This window comes from Hibiscus syriacus, unplaced genomic scaffold (genome assembly GCF_006381635.1).
Source record: "Hibiscus syriacus cultivar Baekdansim isolate YM2019G1 unplaced genomic scaffold, ASM638163v2 tig00111131_pilon, whole genome shotgun sequence".
NCBI classification, from domain to species: domain Eukaryota; kingdom Viridiplantae; phylum Streptophyta; class Magnoliopsida; order Malvales; family Malvaceae; genus Hibiscus; species Hibiscus syriacus.
Window position 1 is genome coordinate 22,980 of NW_024062991.1, and position 20,149 is coordinate 43,128.

Genomic DNA, 20,149 nt, shown 5'->3' on the forward strand with positions numbered 1-20,149 from the left:
GGTTCTGTGTAGCACCTTAGATCGATCGACTGTGTGCCGTACTGGTCTAGGGTGTTACACAATTCTCATTGTTAAAAAAAATTAGATCGTAGATTCATCCCATCCAAATTAATTGAACCCAAAATTAATTCATTTTATCTATTTAACACATATGATATGAAACTATTTCAAGTTGATTACATGTGCTCAATCAAAATTTTGCTTTAATTTTAACCTTAAATTTGATCAAGAAATTACATATAACTACCTTTAATTTTAGAATAAATTATACATTTAGTACTTAAACTATTAAATTTGATCCGTTTTAGTATCTAAACTTTCAAATTTATTTCAAATCTTACCATTAATTTTAAATGAGATATTAAAATAAAATAAAAATTAAATTTTAGATATAATTTTAAAAAATTGATAGTTCAAGTACTAAATATGTAGTGTATGTTTAGTTTTATCAGTTCATTCGATGTTTGATGCTTCTGCTCTTAGCAACGCGTGCGCCATTGATGCTTTAGCATTGATATCTCGTCACTATCCAAGTCCAAGCCACTTGAATGCCACTTCTTCCAAAACCAAAAATATTCAGACCATCTACACCGTTCCTCTTGTGCGACGTGGGTGGTCCAGATTATCCTCATTATAGATTGTTCAATGGTCAATTGCCTGCTCTTGTCCATTTGTCCACGTCCCCGTACCCGTACCCGAATCAAACTGCCCCAGAAAATTATTAAAAAATATATTTACAGATTAGAAGGTTTTAGACAAAGGGACACTTGGAGTTCCCCCTAAGATTCAGAAATTTTAAAAAACAAAACACCCTTCAGCTTTGTTTTATTATTTTTTTATAAGTTATTTTTAATTTAATTAATCAAACTAACTTGTACTATTTATGATTAACATATTTTGGGTTTAGTGGGATTCGGATCTTTTCCGTTGTCTTTCAATTATTTGGTACGTTAAAAAAAACTGTCATTAAAAAGCTTATTTTTTTCATTAAGCTCAGATATCATATTTTGGGGGTTCAAGTTCAACTTTGTTATGTCGAAACCTTAGGTGTTGTTTAAACACGTCAAAATGTTAGATTCTACCAACACTTGATGACAAGAAACAAAGCTGTTTTTCTTCTGTAAAAAAGAAATGTTTTTATTTTTTATTTATTTTCTTAGTTAAAACCGATAAAGATCAAATAGTTTTTGTTTTGATGTCTTGATTGTTGAGTTTTATCGAAAACGTGTACATCCCAAATATGGAACAGGTTTCCAAATATAATTATATAGGGATAGTTAATGTTTCCAGTTATGGTTATATAGCCATTTTGTTCACACTATTTTATCCAGATTTTATTTGGGGTACTAACATGAACTTCAACAACTTTGGAAGTAACCAACCGCCGTCAGTTGACGCCGGCGAAGGTGGTAATAAACCGCCTGGGAATTATCCGATAAGTAGACAGCCATCAATCTATTCTCTAACCTTTGATGAGCTCCAAAGCACAATGGGTGGAATAGGTAAGGATTTCGGGTCAATGAACATGGATGAGTTGTTGAAGAACCTTTGGAGTGTTGAAGAAACTCAAACAATGGCTTCTTGCAGCGTTGGCACAGAGGCAAATGGAGGGTTGCAAAAGCAAGGGTCTTTGACTTTGCCAAGGACACTCAGCCAAAAAACTTTAGATGAAGTTTGGAAAGATATTTCTGTTGTGGAAGACGGTTATCGGATAGAGCAAAATCGTAATTGATAATTTGAGAAAATAAAAATGAAGATAAAAAAAGAGACAAAATTTACGTGGAAAACCCCTAAATTACATAGGGTAAAAACCACGGGCAACGGTAGAAGAATTTCACTATGAGAAAATAGGAATTGCAACCTCTCTCGATCTACCAAGGAGAAAACAATGATAATTCTCTCTCGATAAAAAAAAAGAGAAAATAACTCTCAAGAAACTCTCTAAATTCTCTCTAGTATTGGAAGAAAGCTAGAATGCTTTGGGATAATTTTGAAGCTAAATGAGCTAGGGTATTTATAGTTGAAACCTAAGACTAATTTGTAAATACCCTAAATTACAATGGCTAAATTATGATTCTACCATTGTCTAAAATTCAACATTTTCTGCCACCTAAAGCAATTTCCACTTTCGGTGGATTTTTTTTTTCTTTCTTTATTATCACCTTTCGGTGATTGAGAAGACTTTTCAACAATCTCCCACTTGAAGATTTGATTGGAACAATCATATCTTCACATCATTCTTTCTACCTTGTACCTTCATGTTACTTACGTCTCTGACAGGCCACAAGAGGATCGACACCAAGTAAATTTATCAACGTTGATCGCCTTCATCATGAAATCTGCTATGTTGTCTTTGGTATGGATCTTCTGTATATCTATCGTCCCTTCTTCCACTTTTTCACGAATGAAATGATATTGAACTCGTATGTGCTTTGTCCTTGAATGAAATGCTGGATTCCTTGCTAGATGCAAAGCGCTTTGACTGTCACAAAACAGAGAGACATACTCTTGATTGTGCCCAAGCTCCTCCAATAGCATCTTCAACCAAATTGCTTCTTTACTGGCTTGTGTAACTGCTACATATTCTGCCTATGTTGTGGATGTAGCCACAACTGACTGTAATTTTGAAACCCAGCTTACAGCTCCACCAGCAACTTTGAACACATATCCTGTAGTAGATTTGCTTTTATCCAAATCCCCTGCATAGTCAGAATCTACATACCCATTGATTAGTAAGTTTGATCCTCTGTAACATAATGCAACATTTGAGGTCCCTTTGATGTATCTCAGGATCCCCTTTACTGTATTCCAATGCTCTTTGCCTGGATTCGCCATGTACCGACTAACCACTCCCACTGGTTGTGCAATGTCTGGTCTTGTGCATATCATAGCGAACATTAAACTTCCCACTGCTGATGCATACGGTACTCGAGACATCTCCATCCTCTCTTCTTCACTGCTAGGACTCATACTGGAGGATAATTTGAAGTTAATAGGAAGAGGGGTAGAAATTGGCTTACAATCTTGCATGCTAAATCGTGACAAGATTTTATTCAAGTAATTCTTTTGTGAAAGCCAAATCTTCCTATTGCTTTTGTCTCGGTGAATTTGCATCCCTAGAATCTTGTTTGCTGATCCCAAGTCCTTCATTTCAAATTACCTAGCCAGTTGTGCCTTCAATTCTTCAATATATCTTTGTTGGGTCCTGCAACCAACATGTCATCCACATACAACAGCAATATAACAAAATCGTTATCACCAGACCTCTTGAAATAAGCACAAGGGTCTGTATTAAGTTTGTTGTATCCAATGCACATAATGAAGGAATCAAATCTCTTATACCAACACCTCGGCGCATGGTTTAGACCGTACAGAGATTTGTTCAACCTGCAAACCAAGTTCTTCTTTTCTTCTTCTTCAAAACCTTCAGGTTGGAGCATATAAATCTCTTCTTCAACATTTCCATGAAGAAAAGTTGTTTTAACATCTAGCTGATCTAGATGTAAGTCCAATGTAGCACACATTGCCAAAACTACTCGAACTGTTGTTAGTCGAACCACAGGAGAAAATATTTCTTTGAAATCAATACCTTCTTTTTGAGCATATCCTTTGACCACCAGTCTTGCACGATACCTCTCAACTTGATCGTCACCATTTCGCTTGATTTTGAAGACTCATTTGTTACCAATTGGCTTCCTTCCTTGTGGTAGTGGCACAAGGTCCCATGTATTATTTTTATGAAGGGATTCGATTTCTTCTTGCATCGCCATCATCCACAGTGAAGCATCTGAGCTGTTTATTGCCTCCTGGTATGTTGATGGCTCACCGTCCTCTGTTAAAAGGCAGTATGCAATATTACCTTCTATAACATAATCTGAGTGCCAATTGGGACGTCTTCTCACACGATCTGATTGACGAGTTGTTGGAGCTTCAGAACTCTCTGGTTCTTGTTCATCATGTGCTGGTTCTGCTTCAGAAGAATCTCCTTCTTCAAACTCTTTTTCCACATGTATCTGAGTAGTCTCTGACTTTTCAGCGTTATCATCGTCTTCTTTTCTTTGTAGCTTATCTTCTACAAAGATAACATCCCTGCTAATGATCACTTTGCGGGCAGTGGGATCCCACAAGCGATACCCCTTTACTCCATCAGCATACCCCAAGAATTTGCATTTCCTGGATTTTGGATCCAGCTTTGAAATTTCTTGGGCGTTGTACATCACGTACACAATACTTTCAAATATATGGAGGTTTGAATAATCAACTGGTTTATCATTCCACATCTCCATTGGTGTCTTCAGCTCTATTGCAGTTGATGGAGCTCGATTCACCAAATAACAGGCGGTATTGACTGCTTCTGCCCAGAATGATTTTTCTAGGCCTGCGTCCCTCAACATTGCTCTTGTTCTTTCTAACAAGGTTCTGTTCATCCGCTCTGCCACTCCATTTGTTGAGGAGTGTTCGCCACTGTGAACTGTATTTTGATGCCTTCTTTCCTGCAAAAGTCATCAAATTCTTTACTTGTGTATTCTCCACCGTTATCTGTTCTGAAACACTTGATCTTATTTCCATAATCAAGTTCCACCCGCGCTTTGAAGTTTTGAAAGTTGAAAGCACGTCTAACTTCTTCTTAATAGGGTGCACCCAACATCTCCTGGAGTAGTCATCAATAAATGAGACAAAGTATTTTGCTCCACCTAGGGACGTTACTGGTGCTTGCCATACGTCAGAGTGAACCAATTCTAGAACATTTTTGCCTCTAGAATTTGATGTGTTGAATTTCAACCGGTGCTGCTTACTTGTTATGCAATGCTCACACAAAGGAATTGATACCTTTGTTAAGCCTGGAAGTAGCTTTTGCTCCACAAGGACTTTCATTCCTTGTTCTGACATGTGTCCAAGTTTATGATGCCATAGCATTGCCGAATTTGAACTACATGAGGCAACAGAGGCTTCTGCTTCTAGCAAAGTCTCTCCCTTCAGCATGTACAAGTTTGCTGCTATCTTTTCGCCTTTTAGCACCACAAGTGCTCCACGGAACACCTTCATGATTCCTTTCCGTGTCTCAATCTTGCTTGCATTATTATCCAACAATCCGTAGGATAATAAATTTTTCTTCAGGCCTTTCACGTGCCGTACATCTCGAACAACTTTAATTGTTCCATCATACATTTTCAATTTGATGGTTCTCATACCAACGATCTCTAAGGCATGATCATTGCAACTATACACAGATCCTCCTGAGATAGGTTCATAATGATGGAACCATTCTCTTCTTGAGGTCATGTGATATGTCGCTCCCGAATCAATGAGCCATATATCTGCAAAAAATTTTCTGCCTTCCACGGTGGTTGACGCTTCACAGCATAGAACATCTCCATCATCTGAAGTGTTTGCGGTATTACCTTGTGGATTGGAGTTTTTATTTAGACTCCAACAATCCTTCTTCAAGTGACCCTTCTTTCCACAGTGGTAGCACTTTAAATTCTTCTTGCTCCTCGACTTCGATATACCATGTTTATGACTGCTGGTTTGGCCACGTTCTGTTGATCTCCCTCTCATCGTTGTCAACGCTTCTGCTTGTTGCAGATTTACTTGTCTGTCTTCCTTGTTCTTGTGCCAATTTTCTTCTTGTAGAACAGCAGCTGCAACGTCATCGAAGACTAGACTGGTGACATTACTGTTTGTCAAGTTGATGATGAGTTGATCGTACGAATCCGGTAGACTTTGAAGTAGAAGTTCAGCACGTTCTTGTTCTCCTATTTTACAGCTTAAGGATGTAAGCTGAGAAAATAAGGTGTTCAGTGTATTTAAGTGCTCCGTCACTGAAGTAGATTCTGGCATACGGAGAGTGTACAATTTCCTCTTAAGGAAAATTTTATTGTGCAGCGATGTGGCCTCGTACAATTTGATGAGATGATTACATATCTCCTTAGCTGTCTTCTTCTCCTCGATACTTGACAATACTTCATCTGCTAATGCTAGATGAAAGTTTTCCATAGCATTCTTGTCTATCTCGTTCCATTTGATGTCATCTGTGAAATCCACCGGCCTTTCATTGATAGCCGCTAGACACCATCTTTCCTTAGGATGGCCTTCATCTTCAATTTCCACAATGAGAAATTTCTTCCATTGAATTTTTTAATATCAAATTCCGTTGCCATAGCTTCTTCTACGGATAGCTCCCACTATTTCACTATCGTGAATAGTTCGCTGGAACCTTCAAAGTAATAACTTCTTACTTTCTTATTGGAGGATCCACCTTTTGGTGGCAACCACAAAGACAATAAGCAGATATTACACACTCTAATCTAGCTCGGATACCAATTGTTGCGGAAGACGGCTATCGGATAGAGAAAAATCGCAACTGATAATTTGAGAAAATAAAAATGAAGATAAAAAGAGACACAAAATTTACGTGGAAAACCCCTAAATTACATAGGGTAAAAACCACGGGAAACGGTAGAAGAATTTCACTATGAGAAAATAGGAATTACAACCTCTCTCGATCTACCAAGGAGAAAACAATGATAATTCTCTCTCGATAAAAAAAAAGAGAAAACAACTCTCAAGAAACTCTCTAAATTCTCTCTAGTATTGGAAGAAAGCTAGAATGCTTTGGGATAATTTTGAAGCTAAATGAGCTAGGGTATTTATAGTTGAAACCTAAGGACTAATTTGTAAATACCCTAAATTATAATGGCTAAATTATGATTCTACCATTGTCTAAAATTCAACATTTTCTGCCACCTAAAGCAATTTCCACTTTCGGTGGATTTTTTTTTTCTTTCTTTATTATCACCTTTCGGTGATTGAGAATACTTTTCAACAATTTCAACAGGGAAAGACGAGAAGATTGGAAGTCGAGTTAATGATAATATGCCACAGAGACGGCAAACTCTAGGGGAGATTACTTTGGAAGAGTTTTTGGTGAGGGCTGGTGTGGTTCGAGAGGATAATACTCAATTTTCTGGTTTTGGGATTGAGTTTCAACAAGGAACAAGAGGTCCAAATTTGATGGGGAACTGGCTTTCTAATGGTGGTAATCAAATTGGTATTCAGCCTTCCAATTTGCCTTTGAATGTTAATGGAGTTAGATCAAAGCAGCAACAGCAGCAGAGGCAACCAATTCTTCCTAAGCAACATGGGTTGGAATATGGAAAAGGACTAATCAATGGTCTTGTTCAGGGTGGGGGGATTGGTATGGTTGGTTTAGGTGGGGCAGTTTATGTTTCCACTGGATCACCTGCTAGCCAGCTTTCATCAGATGGGATTAGGAATAGTTGTGGAGATACTTCCTCAGTTTCACATGTGTTTAACGGGACTTTGAGAGCTAGGAAATCCGGTACTGTGGAAAAGGTTGCTGAGAGGAGGCAGAGAAGAATGATCAAGAACCGAGAATCCGCTGCTGGATCACGAGCTCGCAAGCAGGTGAACATGTTCTTCATTCCATCAAATGTTTCCATCTTTATGCTTCTTTAATTCATCTTAGAGGCACACAATTTAGTACTACGACTGTTGTACATCGAGAAATCATTTTTAATTTGAACCCTGGTTTTAAAGATCTTTGTTACACCTTAAAAGGTAATGGAGCATTTTTAAAGCTCTATCATAACTCATATGAGAATGAATGAAACCATCTTTGTTAAATCTCTTTACCCTTTTTGCTTCTCAACTAGGCTTACACAACGGAGTTGGAGAAATTGCAAAGCTAAAAGAGGAGAACCAAGAATTGGAGAAGAGACATGTATGTTCTTTCCCTTGTTTGTTCAAGTGCATTCAGTTCTTCTTGGTATTTCTAATTATGGGCTATGGCAAACACATGCTTGCTTTCTCATTCACTATTCTTGGTTGCTTGCTGCGTGCACAAATGATGAAATTACAGAAAAATCAGGTGCCGGGAAATTTCCTTTTCCATCTCTTTTATTCGATTACAATTTATTTGATGCCTACTCAAATATCAATAAGCACCATCGTTCTTCACCAAGTTCCATAGATTTCCTGTCATATTCATTATGTTTTTATCCATCACATTGTCATTCTTGTTTCACTTCACTGGTATGGATCGTATGGTATGGTATGAATCTCTCATATAAAACCACACTGTTATTATAATGTACGGTATGGAACTCCTTAAAATGATTATTCAATTAGCAATTATAATTGACTTGAATGATTAGAAAACTTGAATAGAACTAGGCAATCAGTGCCATTCTGAAATCTTTGCTTGCATTGTTTGACTACCACAGAACATGGAGATGACGAGTATGCAACAAGGAGCTAAGAAGCGATGCTTGCGACGAACACAGACAGTTCCATGGTGAATTTAAGTCGAGGGTGACCGTTCTTCCTACATATTTCAGAGAGATGATGAACTAATATGGTGTCAAAGGACTTCTTTTTTATTTTACTTTACAATATGGCAGTTTCCATGGAAATGGAAATGAAACTACGTACCAGTTATCACTTTTACATTCATTCTTACAAGTGATGGAATTGAAGAGTTCAAATAGGTTACAAATCTGTTTTCACCAAACATTGCTGATACATATATATATATTAATGGAATATGTGCTTGTAGTCATTCCTATTTACCAACAATCAACTTTATGAAAATCTTCATTGTTGTCATCAATCTCTTATAAGTTCGTGTTCTCGTAGCTGATGATCCGAAAAGGTTCTCAATCGAGTTGAATTAACATAATCCTGAGGGGAATGAGCTGAAAATCTCGGCATTAGTAATCCGGCTACCCTCAAGATTCTCAGAAACCTTCCTTGTAGTCTGGACCATGTATGTAGGGCAAACTGAAGCCCCTAATAAGCTCCCAAACTGCGTTCACCATCTTCGGTATCACCCATAGCAAAGAGAAGTAATTCTTGTTCGGTTCCTCCGGTAAAATCTTCACCATGGAAGTCGTAAATATAAATAGACAGATAAATAGATAGATTAAACATGTTAGAAACCGTATTTCGGGCTTACCTTGCCAAAGTAGAAACTGTTGAAGAAGTGGCAAGGTCCAAAATGCTTAAACAAGGTGTTTTTATCATCGTAAGGAACCCCAGGGACCATGTCATTGCTGTAAACATATCTGAAGTATTTGACGTCAAATTTATTCATATTTTCCTTCATGTATTCCCCAAACCTGGCGTCACCGACCCTGGGTTGCCCAAAGGTGTAAACCCGTCCAATTTGTCCAACAACCATTTCTCCCCATGCAACATTAGCACCGAAGGAAACAAGATTGCTAATGCCCCACCCAAACTGTGACCAGTCAATATGAACTTGGCTTCTTCGTTCTCTTTCAAAAACTCCCTCAGCTTCTCTCTGAGAGTGTAGTAAGCAAATTGGTGTTGGGCATTGTTGTCTTGTTCGATATCCTGGGCCACCTATTGTTCTTTTGCAAGCCAAAAGCTTGCATGAAACCACTATGGGCCCTGGCGTTACCCATGGCTTTAAGCTTGCACCAGGAAAGATCGGCGTCGGTTCGCCAGTCGTTGCTGTCGAATGGGACTGGTGCCTCTGAAGGCAACCACGAACAAGTTGGGATTTGCTTGTCTTGGAGGATGAACGCTTGGGTGGAATCACTTTTTTTGTAATCTGTATGAATCAAAATGATCAGCGTTTTTACAATTCAGAATGAATGTTTATATAACGTTTTCAATTGAATAATAAGAATGCATTAGTTCAAATGTGGACTCTCACCTCATTTAGTGTATATATACTACTTTAATATACTTTACTTTAATTAATGTTTGACCAATTTAATTAGCTTTAATTTGATTGGTTATGGTATAGTCAAGAACGAAAGGCTATAAGCGGCATTGCTAGTGGGCTCTAAGGGGGGCGTCCACATTCCCCGGTTAGCCCGAGAATCTCATTCCCGATAATCTAAGATTACCAATAGTGGATTTTTTGGAGTATATTATCGGAAATGTCATTACCTCCCTTTCTTTAAGTATTATTGAATTACTAGCGTTTTGGATTAAAATGCCCTTAATTTTTTTAAAAAAATATCATTCTTCTGTCATTGAATAATAAAAATTCTACGAATGTTAAATTACAAATTTATCCTTAAACTATTTTAGATTTACAAAAAAATCTATAATTAAAATTTTATATGAAGTTCAAGGGTTAAAATAAAATTTTACCCTTTCATTAAACCTTTTTATATTTTCAATTTTGTAAAAAATTTATATAAATTTTATGAATTTAAATTTTTTAAAGAAAATATATAAATATTTTCCAACTTGTTAAAAAAATATATATATAATAAGGACAATTTGGTCAAATATACATTCCAATAATCTTTTATTCCTTTAACCAAACACGGTAATCTTACATTCCCACTGGTAATTTTACATTCCGTGAACCAAACGCACCCTAAGATTTTAATTATTTCAATCCTTTATTTTTATAATTTTAATTTTTTTATTAAATTAGCCCAAATATAACATAATATTGAAGTTTATAGATAAAAGTTTATTTCAATGTTATAATAAGGATAATTTAATTGTTTTATATATTTTAAAAATTTTGATACTAAAAAGAAAATGATAAAATAAAAAATATTGGCGTTATTATTCTATTATATTTAGACTAATTTGATAAAAAAATTAAATAAAAATACAATATTATAATAACTAAACTAATAAAATTGATAATAGTCACTAAAAAAACAGAAGACTTGGAGGAAGAAAACATATTCAAGATCATATTATCCTATGAAACTTGTTGTATAATGTAATTATTTTTAAAAAATTTGTCATATAATATATATTGCCAAACTTGTTGTTAGGTATGGCTCATAAATATACCAGTAAAGAGGACAGGAGATGGAGCGGAGTGAGCGAAGCGAACATCAACTGTCCTTACAAAGAAAGTCTCGTTGTGGGGTTACAAATTATGTGGGTTGTGGGTGCGGGGGCGCAGCCCCCGCGGTACGGTACAGGGTTGATTTTGTAATTATGTACCAGGGTTTTCTATTATAAATAGAGATGTAACCTAGACCTAAAACATCATTTGAATAAAATTCTAGCGCCGCCTAGGCACCGAGGACGTAAGCACATTGCCGAACCTCGTAAAATTCTCGTGTTCTTTCGTTTTCTTTACCCGTTTTCGTCAACAATTGGTATCAGATGTCAGGAGCAAATTCGAAGTCGCGAAATTCGATGGTCAGGGTAACTTCGGATTATGGCAAACGAGGGTGAAGGATCTATTGGCGCAGCAAGGGATCTTGAAGGCTTTGCGACCTACAAAGCCGGCGTCGATGGATGAGGAAGATTGGGAAGAATTGTAGCAGCGAGCGGCAGGAACCATACGATTATGCTTGGCGGACGAGGTCATGTATCACGTCATGCATCTATCGTCTCCAGACGAAATTTGGAGGAAGTTGGAAAGTCAGTTTATGTCCAAATCCTTAACGACAAAACTGTATCTGAAGCAGCGGCTGTATGGGCTGAAGATGCAGGACGATCACGATTTGGCGCAACACGTGAATGTCTTCAATCAAATCGTTTCTGATCTGGCTCGGCTTGATGTGAAAATTGAGGATGAAGACAGAGCGATGATTCTGTTGTGTTCGTTGCCTTCCTCTTACGAACACATGGTGACTACTCTTACATATGGGAAGAGACTATCAACGTTGAGGAGATTACTGCAGCCTTGTTGGCTCACAACCAGCGGAAGCAGAATGCAGGGGAAAGCTCTCAAGCCGATAGCTTATATGTCAAGGGTAATCGAGATCGTGGACGGAAGCCAGGGTCCGGGAAGCGGAATTCCAGATCCAAATCCAGGGATAATAAGACGATTCACTGTTACAAGTGCAAGGAGGCGGGACATATGAAGCGAGACTGTCCGAAGTTGAAAAAGCAGACTGATGAGAAGCGTGATGGCTCATCCAAGTCTGTGAACGTGGTCGAGGATGATACTTCTGATTGCAGTGAGGGTGATATGCTTTCTATTTCAACGACACAATTGACGGATGCTTGGATTCTTGATTCTGGATGTTCTTATCACATCACGCCAAATAGGGAATGGTTTTCGACGTACAGGCCGGTTAATTCTGGTTCGGTTTATTTGGGTGATGATCGATGTTGCAATATTGTTGGTATTGGTGATGTCAGAATTAAGATGCACGATGGCTCCGTTCGGACGTTGAGTGGTGTTCGACATATCCCAGACTTGAAGAAGAATTTGATTTCCTTGGGCACTTTGCACAAGAATGGTTTTATCCCTAAGGCTGACGAGGATAGGGAAACCATTCGGATTGTTAAAGGAGCATTGACTGTGATGAAAGGCAAGATGACTGCAGGGAATATCTACAGATTGTTAGGGAGTACCGTTGCAGGTGGAGTTCACTCTGTTGAGTCCTGTGATGATACGACAAAATTGTGGCATATACGCCTTGCTCATTCTAGTGAACGTGGTATGGCAGAATTACACAAGAGAAACTTGTTGCATGGTGTCAAAAGCTGTAAGCTCGATTTTTGCAAGTATTGTGTTCTTGGTAAACAGACTAAAGTCCGTTTCAAGACTGCGAAGCACACAACTCAAGGGATTCTTGATTATGTGCATTCTGATGTATGGGGGCCTTCCACGACATCGTCTTTGGGTGGATCTAGGTACTATGTTACTTTTATTGATGATTTTTCACGGAAAGTTTGGGTGTATTTTTTGAAACAGAAATCTGAAGTTTTTTAGAAGTTCAAGCTGTGGAAAGCTGAGGTAGAAAACCAAACAGGACGAAAAATCAAGTGTTTGTGGTCTGACAATGGTACGGAGTACACAGATTCACAGTTCCTACAATTCTGTAAGGAGCATGGGATTCAGAGGCATTTTACAGTGCGCAAGACACCACAACAGAATGGTGTTGCGGAACGAATGAACAGGTCGTTGAATGAAAGAGCCAGATGTTTGCGGTTGAATGCGGGGCTTCCCAAACACTTCTGGGCTGAGGCTGTTAACATGGCGTGTTACCTTATCAACAGATCGCCAAGGGCATCACTGGCTGGGAAAGTTGCAGAAGAGGTATGGACTGGTCATGATGTTAGTTTTGATAACTTACGGATTTTTAGTTGTCCTGCTTATGTGCATGTACCTGCTGATGAGATCCAAACTTGATGCAAAATCGAAGGAGTGCATTTTTCTGGGTTACAAGAAAGGTGTCAAAGGATTCAAGTTCTGGGATCCAGTTGCGAAGAAAGTTGTGATTAGTAGAGATGTCGTTTTTAATGAACAGTCTATGTTGCAGCAGAAGCAAGACACGACAGTGGTAGATTTCGAGCAGTTTCCAGTTGAGAAACCAGAAACTTCTCAACCGACTTCTGGTGGTTCCACTACGGATGATTTGCAGGATTATAGTCTCGCCAGAGACAGGGTGAGACGGACGAATATAAAGCCTCCGAACATATTGGGTTTTGAAGACTTGGTATCTTTTGCACTTACTGTTAGCAGTGATGATCCAGTTACTTTTCATGATGCCGTTACTAGTCAGGAAAACGACAAGTGGATGGCAGCCATGGTTGAGGAGATGGAGTCTTTGAATCACAATCGCACATGGGAGTTAGTTCCCCTTCCTGAGGGTAAGAAGCCGATTGGTTGCAAATGGGTGTATAAGAAGAAACCAGCAGTAACAGAAAAAGAGGGGGAGAAGTTCAAGGCTCGTTTGGTAGCGAAGGGTTTTTCACAGCAGAAAGGAGTTGATTATGATGAAATCTTTTCTCCTGTGGTCAGGCACACTTCAATCTGAGCAGTACTTGCATGGTGGCTAGTTGGGATTTGCATTTAGAGCAGATGGATGTTAAAACTGCTTTTTTGCATGGTGATTTAGAGGAGCAGATCTACATGCGGCAACCTGAAGGTTTCACTCAACCTGGAAATGAGCATTTAGTTTGCAGATTGAAGAAATCTTTGTACGGGTTAAAACAGTCTCCGAGACAGTGGTATAAACGGTTTGACTTCTATATGATCAAGATTGGCTACAACCGATGTGAGTATGATTGTTGTGTCTATGTTAAGAGCCTTGATGATGGTTCTTTTATTTTTCTATTACTGTATGTTGATGATATGTTGATTGCTGCGAAGAACATGGATGATGTTATCGGTTTGAAAACTTTATTGAGTCAGGAATTTGATATGAAAGATTTAGGTGCTGCAAAGAAAATTCTTGGAATGGAAATTTGCAGGGACAGAGACTCAAGGAAACTGCGGCTATCTCAACGGGGTTATGTTGAGAAAATGCTAGAAAGGTTTGCGATGAGCAGCGCGAAACCAGTTAGCACTCCATTGGCGAATCACTTTAAGCTCTCATCAGAACAGTGCCCTAAGACATATAAGGAAGCTGAAAATATGGCAAAGGTTCCGTATTCTAATGATGTTGGCTGCTTGATGTATGCGATGGTATGTACTCGTCCTGATTTAGCTCATGCTGTTAGTCAAGTTTGTAAGTACATGTCTAAACCTGGTAAGCAACATTGGGATGCAGTCAAGTGGATCTTTCGGTACTTAAAGGGTAATGTGGGACATGGAATTGTTTTTGGGAGTCAGCGGGATAATCCTTTGGTTGTAGCATATGTGGATTCAGATTATGCAGGTGACTTGGATAATAGAAGATCTACGACAGGGTATGTGTTTACTCTTGGTGGAGGGCCTATTTGCTGGAAGTCTACTGTTCAATCTGTCGTGGCACTATCTACAACTGAAGCTGCAAAAGAAGCTTTATGGCTTACTGGTTTAGTGAAGGAGTTTGGTGTTCAACAAGGTGGAGTTCAGTTGCTTTGTGATAATCAAAGTGTTATTCACTTGGCTAAGAATCAGGTGTATCGTGCTAGAACTAAACATATTGATGTAAGGTTCCACAAGATCAGAGAGTTGGTTGCATCTGGAGAGGTTTTGTTTCAGAAGGTACATACTGATGAGAATGCGCTGATATGTTCACCAAGCCAGTTACGACAGACAAGTTCAAGCATTGCTTGGACTTGTTGAATGTTTCGAGTTGTTAAAGAAGCAAGGTAACCCAACCCACATTGAAGTTTCCAAGGGGCAGGATATTCGCCAAGGTGGAGATTTGTTAGGTATGGCTCATAAATATACCAGTAAAGAGGACAGGAGATGGAGCGGAGTGAGCGAACATCAACTGTCCTTACAAAGAAAGTCTCGTTGTGGGGTTACAAATTATGTGGGTTGGGGGTGCGGGGGCGCAGCCCCCGCGGTACGGTACAGGGTTGATTTTGTAATTATGTACCAGGGTTTTCTATTATAAATAGAGATGTAACCTAGACCTAAAACATTATTTGAATAAAATTCTAGCGCCGCCTAGGCACCGAGGACGTAAGCACATTGCCGAACCTCGTAAAATTCTCGTGTTCTTTCGTTTTCTTTACCCGTTTTCGTCAACACTTGTTATATTAGAAAATTTATTTTTATTACCAGGAGAAATGATATGTAAATTACTTTTATTATATTTTTATTTATAAATTTCATAATATTTAGATAATCACTCTTATTTTATTTTAAATTAAATAATTTTTTATTTAAAGTAAAAAAATCAATTCTCCATTGTTGTTGGGTTGAAAAGTACATTTAGCTTTTTAACAAATCCATGCAAAGTTGAGTGACTTTGGTTTCAATGAAGACTTCATTCTCATAGGAAATCTTGGAAGCCATTATAGTCAGCGACGCTTTGTATTTTGCGTCACTTGCTTTAATGTTTTGATCTAATCCAGAGCGAATATCAGCATTTCCTATGCACGATGTAAATATCGCCGATGATCTCTTAGGCCATTCTATTTTCCCTGCACCATAAAACCAAGTCTCAGAATCCTTCAAACTCAACTTCATGCAATAACATGGGGTTTAATGCAATCGAAGATTGATTATATTAAAGAATACAGGCAAAGGCAGGTCATCCCATTGATATAGTTTACCTGTTGCAAGATTTATTAGGAGATGATAGAGGCCACCGTTAACAGATAAAAGATTTAGCCACAGCTCGATGGTATCCCCTATAAAGGCCATAGGTGTCGTTGCCCAAATGAGGAGTTTCTGAACAAGAACCGGGACGAAGGCGGTCTATCGATGACGAAAGCTTTGACGTTGGCTCCCTCGGGACTTAATGAATCTTCTGTTTTCCATTTGATGTGACAAAAGTAGGCTAAGAAGATCAAACAAACTTGCCTTTTCTGGGTCCAGTAGAAAATAATCGTCACTAAAATCTTCACGAAAAGCAGCCATGGGTTCGAAAGAGGTTAAGTTGTGTCCACGATGCCTAAACTGAATATTAATTTGAGGGAATAAGCAAGGAAATACTATGAAGTATTTATAGAACTAGAAATGGTTAAGCTTGAATGAATATTTCTCCATTGTTGGCTTTCGTCGAAAACTCATATGGTTAAGCTTGAATGAATATTTCTCAATTTCATAATGAACGATCAAGCTATTCTAACTTTTAAAAACAATAACGATTTTTTTAACTATTGAAATAAATTGGTTCGTGCTAAATAAAATATTTTTTAATTATCAATAAAATCTGAAAAATTAATACATTGCTTAGTTTCACAAACCATTATTTAGCTTTATTATTAACATGATTAGATTATGACAATAAACTTTAAAAGTGTTAATATAATTACAATATTATTATTATTAAATTAACCAATTTATTTTCTTTATCGTAAGATCAATCCAAATTTACCTTCTGTTTTTAAGTAGATTAATTTAATCTCACTCCCACAAATATTTGAACTAATTTATATTATTTATTTGAACTAAATTTTATATTATTTATTTTTCTTTTGGTAAGATGATACTTTCATTTCATATGCAAAGCCTTGACAAACATAAACAAATGGAGATCATACAATATAATATATAAAGAATAAACACAAAAATAATTTTAAAGTAAACACAATAAAATAAATAATATCTAAAAGAATAAATTTTAAAGTAAATATTAGCCTACCCTCACGCCTTAATAGATCCAACACCGATTGCATCATAAAAATTCCATGTTAGTTTTACTACCATTACAGTCACTAGAATATATTGAAGTGTTAACCTTTTTCACCCTTAAAAAGATCATGCACAAAATATACCGATGTCAGTTCCCAGTGTGGTGGTGCAAAGGTGGCGGCTGCCTGCCTAAGCTATGACTTTTGACATATAATTATAAGTTTAATTCAGGAATGACAGAACGACCCGAACCTGACAGGAAACTCGAAACCCGACAAAGTTCGTGTCGGGTTTGAAAATTTTCATGTCGGGTCGGATATTAGGATTTTTTTCGGGATTTTTTCGAGTTCGGTTTCAATATCGGGGCAAGTTATCCCCACTCCGACCCGACCCGATTATATATATATATATATATATAATATTTTATTATTTATTATTTTTTATATTTAAATGATTTAACCTAGGTTTCTCAGTTCTCACCCGATCCTCACTTTACACTCTTATCTGCGGCTGCTCTCTTCGTTCTCCACTCTCCGGATCCAATTTTCTCACTATCAAGAAATATTCCTTTCATCAACAAATTGCGCCCGGTAACGTCAGTCGTCAGGTTCGTTCTTCCTTTATGTGTTTACTTTTCTATACATTCGATTCTGCTATTTGATTTTCGGTTTTGTTACTTTCGATAGGGTTGTGTATTTCTATCCTTATCTTCTCAGTTTCCTTTAATTTTGGTTCTGAATCTAGTAGTCACGGTTGATTTTTTGATTAATTATATTTTGAGGGGATTTTGAATCGAATTTAATCTCTGGGACTTTGAAAATATGCTTGTCGTTAAAGTAATGGATAATTTTTCCTTTTGAAAGTTTAAACTTCTCTGTTTCATGGAAACAACTGAAACCCACTCCATGCCCAAAATTTAGGATTCTAGAAGAGCACTGCTTTTCATTGGTCGGTTAATTTGAGCTAAAGCAAGATTTATTATATGATACTAGGTTTTGTATTTATTTCTCGTATTTAGGTTTTCATTTTGTTAAGGTTATGCAATTGTTTTAAGATTTTCAAATTTTCCTGCTTCTGGTCTGCTTCCTATCTCAATTGTTTAGCTGTGAATGTTGGATTCATGTTTATGAAAAATGAGGTACCTTTTTTCGCTTTATTTTTTACAATTTTCGAATGCTATGGTTTTTTCGCTGAGAGTTTTAAAAATTTTGAACAATTAAATTTTCTTTTATTATGAATAGTGTTTCTAATTCTTCGAATTTATGTCTCTATACGCCTAGTATGCATGTGGTTGACTGCCTGTTTATACAGTTTTATTTTAAGCTCTTATTTCAGTATCTCTTGAGTTAATTTTTTTTTCTTTGCTTGGTTAGTGGAAATTACGAAGGAATTGATCATTTTAATTATGAATATATATTTTTTTCTTTGCTTAGAATTGGAGTACATTGATGGCATGGCATTTCAGTCGTTTTTTGAAATGAAAAAGGAAAAGATTATATTTCGATTTGTATCAGCTAGGTTTTATTTATGCATTTTTTTTTACGTCGCATTAAAATAATGCCATTGTAGAATCCTAAACGCACTTCAGTATTTTGATACATGGTTTGCTCCCTAAACAATTATTGTTTTAATCTGAATTCAAAATTATATTCAACAGTAGTACCAGATAAACCACCTACTAAACTTCTCCAAATAAGGTTATTTCAAGATCTACCAAATCAACGGTCCTCAGTCGAAATCCATATCATTTTCCTTTTCAATGTTACCGACAGTCCATAGCTTTATAGTTCGATCATGAGAGACTGTCACAATATATCTCCCATCTTCGTTAATATCTGAAGCGGTGACTTTCGCTTCATGACCTGGTAAGCTTGTAACAAGCTTAAAATCTCTTCCAGACCAAACCTTTGCAGTCATGTATAAGAAGACGTGACCAAGTACTATCCCTCTTGAGGCTCAAACTTGTGATATAAGATTTATTTATGCATTTTGACTGTCAGTTGGAGGTTATATTTACATTTTGTTAAGGTTATGCAATTATTTTAAGATTTTCAAATTGTCCTGCTTCTGCTCTGCTTCCTGTCTCAACCTGTAGCATTGCCTATTATACCTTTTCTCCTTGCTGTATTGATCTTTTGCTTCAAACACTGATCACTTTATTTTGTTCTTATGAGCATGGTTGGTATGAAGATTTATTTACTGGCTTGGAGTCTTAGGCAGTTTAGCTGTGAATGTCGGAGTCTTTTTGGTGTCACTACTTTCTCCATCTTTTCCTATTATTATACATTTATTAGGATTTTTCTGTTTTTATGCTGGATGTAAAAACTATTTCTACTGGATGTATATGAGAATGACATTGTAGCAATCATATAAGTTACTTCTATAATCCTTTATTACTTGATAACTTGTGTCATTTGGATGTTTAGGTACCTTTTGCCGTTGTTGCATCAGTATGATTCAACTGCAGAGGAATGAGGAATCTGATACAGCAGAGTCCCATGGTGTTGGTGCTAGCATTCAAAAGAAGACTGGGAATGATGTTTGGAACTGTTGGAAATTGTGATGTTTGGAACTGTTGGATGAGGTAAATTGTGATATGGAAATTGTGATGTTTGGAACTATTGGTTGAGGAATCACTATATTTCTTTGTCAACATTACTACTTTGACGTGAATGATTGCTAATATGATTTGATGTGGTCTTTTAATTTTATTGAATTTAATAGCTAGTCGTCTAATCTCTGCAAAATTACACAATGTAGCAGACTGGAAACTTTAAAATGGACTTTTAATTCACAATTACTTCAGCAGGTTTGATTATGGATTATCTAACACCAACAGCAAACTACTTTGAAATTTGATTAACCATCCTTAAACAATACATAAATTATGCCAATTTTTGTAAATAATTTGCATACAGTAATCGGGTTCAGGTACGGGTACAACATTTTGGGTTGGGTTCGGGGACGGGGCAAAAACAATCTCCAACGGGGCGTCCCGATAAAAAACCCAACGGGAAACGGGGCGGGGGCGGAGACGGAGATTTATTTTGGGGACGGGGATGAGGGAGCAAAATCCGTCCCGTTGACATTCCTAGTTTAATGAGTTCCACATGGTTTTATGTATAATGGGGACCAACTTGACTCGCCTATGGAACGTTTATGCGTGTGTTTTTTTGGTAGATATTTGACCCTGTCCAGTGTTTG

The 20,149-nt window shown here is 37.2% G+C and overlaps 1 long non-coding RNA gene and 2 pseudogenes across 1 annotated transcript; 2 read left to right on the plus strand and 1 right to left on the minus strand.

Moving 5' to 3' along the window:
- Positions 1 to 1,303: 1,303 nt before the first annotated feature.
- Positions 1,304 to 8,632, plus strand: LOC120154498 (annotated as a pseudogene).
- LOC120154456 lies at positions 8,494 to 16,228 on the minus strand (annotated as a pseudogene).
- Positions 16,229 to 17,436: 1,208 nt separating this feature from the next.
- Positions 17,437 to 19,652, plus strand: LOC120154512. Its single transcript, XR_005518884.1, has 2 exons — positions 17,437 to 17,552; positions 19,372 to 19,652. It is a non-coding gene; the product is annotated as an uncharacterized LOC120154512 (long non-coding RNA).
- The last annotated feature ends 497 nt before the right edge of the window (positions 19,653 to 20,149 follow it).